This window comes from Trachypithecus francoisi, unplaced genomic scaffold (assembly GCF_009764315.1).
Source record: "Trachypithecus francoisi isolate TF-2019V2 unplaced genomic scaffold, Tfra_2.0 Lachesis_group12, whole genome shotgun sequence".
NCBI classification, from domain to species: Eukaryota; Metazoa; Chordata; class Mammalia; order Primates; family Cercopithecidae; genus Trachypithecus; species Trachypithecus francoisi.
In genome coordinates this window covers 69,479,975-69,485,974 of record NW_022681457.1, presented here as the reverse complement: position 1 = coordinate 69,485,974, position 6,000 = coordinate 69,479,975, and positions in this window count along the sequence as shown.

Sequence of the window (6,000 nt, the reverse complement as noted above, 5' to 3'; positions counted from 1 at the left end):
TTTTCAATTGTTTGCTGTGATAGAAAAATTCAACATTTTGGTTGAAATTTTCCTTGAAACTACCATTGTCCTTGAAACTACCATTAAAATCGTTTCCACAAAGAGGTTGATTCAGATGACTTCAATGGCAAATTGGCCCAAGATTTGTCAAAAAACCAAAAAGAATATCTAGAGAAAATAAACAGCTAACATAGAACTTTATGATAAATTATCGACTGCTTTTTCACTAAAGTCAGACTCAAGGATGTCTGCTCTGATAATTTTTTTTTTTTTTTAGACAGAGTCTAGCTCTATCCCCCAGGCTGGAGTGCAGTGGCACGATCTTGCCTCACTGCAACCTCCACCTCCAGGGTTCAAGCTCATCTCCTGCCTCAGCCTTCCGAGTATCTGGGATCACAGGTGCACCACCACACCCAGCTAATATTTGTATTTTTAGTAGAGATGGGATTTCGCCATGTTGGCCAGGCATGTCTCGAACTCCTAACCTCAGGTGATCCAACTGCCTCAGCCTCCCAAAGTGTTGTTGGGATTACAGGCATGAGCCACCACGCCCAGCCTTGCTTTGAGTATTTCCATTCAACACTCTACAGAATGCCCTAGCCTGTGCAGTATGGCAAATAAATGAAATACAAATTAAAAGGAACTGTCTTCACAGATGTCCTGATTGTGTTTATAGAAAATTCTAAGTAATTTATAAAAAAATAAACCCTGCTAAAGGTAAGTAAATTTAGCAAGTCATAAAATACAATATCAAGATACAAAAATGTAAATACTTTAAGGACAAATTGTTTCTAGGTGTTAAAGAATAGATTACAACTCTAAAGTCTTATCAATAAGAGAAAAAGAAACTATAATACTGCCTCATTTGACTATAGATGGAAAAGTTCTAATTAAAATATCACCAAATGAACTCTAGTAGTATGACAAAAATTATAGCATATTACAAGAAATGTTTAAAATTTAAGAAAGTCATAAGTACAAATCAGTACATCAATAAATTTAAGGAGAAAAACATAAAATAGGTAACAAAATGTCCTTAGACAAAATTCAGCAGTTTTTAAATTAACAATCACTACAAAAGTAGGCATCCTCCCTCTACCCCCACATATACTGAAGGAAATTTAAAGTCAGCAGAGAATTTATCCCCAAATGAAGAGTGAATATTATAGTAAATGATTAAATGTAGGTTCTGAGGAAACATAAGACCAAAGAAAAAAATGTTGGGAAATATTCCATTAAATTTGGAAAAACAGATACCTATTACCATAATATTCAACTGTGTTCTGAAGATTCTAGCTATTGCAATAAGAAAATTAAATATAAATACTGGAAAATAAAATTTTATTTATGTAATCTGCAAAGATTACATAACTGATAACCTATAAATCTTAAAATGTCTCATAAAAATAGAATGCATGGTCAGACTATATGCATGTAGGCAGAAAATACTGCATCAATATAGCAAAGTATCCAGAATGACATTCAATTAGAGGGAAGAAAAAAAAACAAGACAAAAATAATGAAGAAAGCCAAGAATATGAAAGTCAAAGTAAAGGAATGATGATAGGCCAAGAAATACATTTGAAAAGTGGTTTAAGTCAAAATTTAGGAATACATACAAAAACATACCTAAACTGAAGCTATAGGGACACTCAGTTTACCAGTTCACAGGATCTAAGAGAACAATTTGGAAATATCTAGTAGGGTATATAGAACCTATGATTGATTTAGTATTATCTAACATAACTGAAAGAGTGTATCATGTATGAGCAATTGTTCTTCCATGTATATACAGCTACTGAAATTCTAGTTCACATAAACCAGTGATCACAGACAAGGATATTTATTGAAGTATATTTGAAATATGAAAACCTGTTAAAACATAAATACTCATCAATACAAGTTTAAATTCATTATAGTATGTTCAAATAAAAAATTGAGCCATCCTCATTAGTATAGTAGTGAGTATATAAAAACAAAACTGGGTCAGCAGTTTATTGCAGAGGAATATGTGAGCAGCAGAGAAATACACCATTCATTTTCCTTTCCCAGCATAGCTAAACATTTGCCATAAGATCTGAATATTCTATCTTTAGGGTCACTGTGTTTTGGTTATGGCATTTCCAGTGTGGGTTCACATCCCAAAATATTAGATATTCTGAATGAGACTTCCTTAGTAAAGTTTATCATGCACTAAAGTTAAGCAAATTTTCTTTATTGTAAGATTCAAATCTTTTGATAGCCTGATAATAAGCATTTTTTAAAAAAAGGGATTTAGTATTCAAAACTTCACAAGGCTGTGTGCCCACAAACCATTTCTCAAGTGCCATTAAGTACTACTAATCCCAGAGATGTTCTTTTAGGTATGTTGTGTTAAGGCACTGGTACTTTGAAGGAACAATCCACTGATACATTAACAAAATTTTGCATTAATATATGTCTCAAAATACTCGGCTTTTTGTTACATCCAATTAGCGTTATTTGTAAAAAGAATTTGCAAATGTTGAGCAATGATATAACTAGATAGTAAATGACTTGTACAATGATATATTATGGCTGTCTTATTGGCATAAAATGGACCTGGAGTTGCAAACCATAATGGATCCATGAGATCACAGACATTTTGGTTGACAATGGACATTAGTTTAAGTTGAGGAAAGTGGTAGTATGGTAGTCTTTTTTGTTGTTGTTGTTGTTGTTTGTTTTTTGTTTTTTGTGTTTTTTTTTTTTTTGAGACGGAGTCTGGCTCTGTCGCCCAGGCTGGAGTGCGGTGGCCGGATCTCAGCTCACTGCAAGCTCCACCTCCCAGGTTTACGCCATTCTCCTGCCTCCGCCTCCCAAGTAGCTGGGACTACAGGCGCCCGCCTCGTCGCCCGGCTAGTTTTTTGTATTCTTTAGTAGAGACGGGGTTTCACCATATTAGCCAGGGTGGTCTCGATCTCCTGACCTTGTGATCCGCTCGTCTCGGCCTCCCAAAGTGCTGGGATTACAGGCTTGAGCCACCGCGCCCGGCCTATGGTAGTCTTAAAGAAATGAGTTACAATTCTTTTTAAGGAAGAATTGAATTTCAACTGTATATATTCACGCAAACCCCTACATGCCATTAAATCTATATATTTTGGTACAGATGCTTTTGTGTTCTTACCAGGAAGGCTTCTCACAAAACTGCTTGATGACTGCCACCTGGTTGGAAGTATTGTCAGATGCCATAAATTGTAAGATACACCTTGATTTCAAATATGTGAAAAATTGTGCTCATTGTTAAGCATTGAGGAAATTATCATATCCAATCTAGGCCATACTTTGGCCATTTAAAGCTAAGAAAAACTGAGAACATGGATCTTGAAGATATTTGGACTGGATCAGCTCTTCCTTTCCCATCATTAATTTGGAAAACTAGAACAGATCTATCCCTGGACAGTCCAAGTAAAGAAATTGTTTTGCTTAATTGCTTTACTAGGTTTTTGAATGAATGTGCTGATGGTTTAGAATTTCTGCTTTCTTCATACTCACCTACATTTTTGTCTTTTAAGAACTATCCTCGTCTGTTGTATTATGAGGATTATAATATCAGTATACAAAGAGCTAGTGAAATTTTGATATTGCCTCCTTGACATTTTTGATAAAACAAAAAATATCTCCTCCATCTGTACTTACATCTAATTCTCATTCACAATGCCATTTTTTCCTTTGATCAGATGTACTAAAATCAAGCATTAATATTTTTTCACAAAGCCTTAATAAGTCTATTTCATTTTCAAATTCATTAACTCCTTTTAATGCTCCTTCCTTCTTTCTTATATTGACTTATTTTTCCCTTAGTTTCTTGAGTTTAATGCTTCTTCATTATTTTAACAGTTTTATAAGCAATTACTATGTTAAAGAGACAGTATTAAGTCACTGGGAGTAGAGTGGTGAGCAGGAGAAACAAAGCGCTGACCCTCAATATTTGTTTCCTGAATACATTAACAGGTTATTGATTTTTCACTGAGCACAGGTTTGACCACAGTCACAAAATCTGATCTCATCATTCATTTCTAAATTGTCCTTTATGGTTTCATTTTCTTTTTAATCTAGTGTCATTATATGATTGGAGATTTTAAATTTCCGAAATGCCAAAGTACTACTCTACAGATCATTTACTAAATTAAAAGAAATACTTAGCTTTACAACAGAGAAATCTGGCGATTACCATATGAAACAAGTATTTCAGTTACCTATCGCTGTGTAACAAACTACTCCAAAACTTAGTGGCTTAAAACAGACAATATTTTACACATAAATCTGCAATTTGGGCAGGCTCATGGGGGAAAGCTTTTCTCGGCTCCACTTAGCACCAGCTAGGACAACTTTTGAAGGTTAAGGGTTAGAATCATCTGAAGGCTCATACCCTCATACGCTTGGTGCTGGATGCTGGCTGTTACCTCAACTACAGCTGTAATCAGGACAGCTTTACTTAGCTTTTCTGTGTAGTTACTTGGCATCTTCGTAGCATGGTGGCTGGGCTTCATCCCAAGTGGGTCAGGCAAAAGTTGTATTGCCTTTTGTGACTTAGTCGTGGAAATCACAGTGTTACTCCTGCCGTAAACACAGGCCCGCCTGGCCAGATTCAAAAGGAAGGACCATGAGCTCTACCTCTTGGGGAGTGTCAGTATCACACTGTAAGGTGAACATGCAGAATGGGATATATTGGTGTGGCCATCTTTGGAATGTACGTTCTGCTACACCAAATGAATGAACTAAGGATACCATAGTGGTATAATGACATTGTATGCCACCTAATGGGTTACAAATTAAAATACAAACTTTCTCCTATGAAGTATTCTTGCCAAAATATTTAATCTGTACCTAATTGGGTCTCTAATCCCAAATTCCAGATAATGAGAAATACTGGGGATAAAGAAGCACATTAAAAAATACTTTGAGAAAACGAGAAAACTCCAGAATGTGATATTCTATAAGACAACTATCCTGAGTGCTTAAAAAGTCAATGTTGCAATACAGTTGTGGGTGGAAGGGCCATTCTTATTTTAAAAGATACGAACAATGCACAGATGTAATTCATGAATTTGGTTCCTGAATTTAAAAATAACCTATGAAAAGCATTCTTTACACAAGTGAAAAGAATGAACACAACTGAGAATATGAACACAGACTGAATATTACAGATTATGGAATTATTGCGAGTCTCCTTAGGTGTGAAGTTACTGGGGGGTGGGGGTCAAATCTTTTGGCTTCCCTGGGCTACTCTGGAAGAAGAATTATCTTGGGCCACACATAAAATATACTAATGATAGCTGATGAGCTTTAAAAAAATCGCAAAAAAATCTCATAATGTTTTAAGAAAGCTTACAAATTTGTGTTGGACTGCATTCAAAGCCGCCCTGGGGCACAGACAGGTTGGACAATTGTTATATAGCAATTAAGTAGGAAGCAGCCTTTATTCTTAGATGTGATGTGTTACAGTATCTACAATTTATACTCAAATACTACAGCAAAATATGTAAATATCATGTATAAGCAAACCAAATGTGACAACATATTAACCATTGCTGAATCTAGATAGAACATAACAGTGTTCATTATTCTTTTAATTTTTCCAAATGGATAGTGGCTGTTAGTTTCTAATTTATCATTAATTGTGGGCAGAAAAAACAGACTGACATACCTGCTTTTTGGGTTATAAAAAGGAAAAAGCATTATAGCTATCCCTGAGTCTTTAAAACCTTTACTCTCATAATCTTCACACCCATTAAATCTAGAGGTCTCTTTCTCACATTAATTTTCAGAGATAGGTTCTGACTTTATAAATGGAAATTTGATCTATTTTACTGGATATGATCCCGTTAATTAGCCCAATCTAAATAAGGAGTGAAAGGTAATAGACGGTTTTTACAAATTCCTTACACCCACAGGGCCTTCCTCTCACATGAATGTACTAAGTGTATCCCTAATGAAAAAAATAAAGCAATATTTATTGATCAAATGCTATGTGCCAAA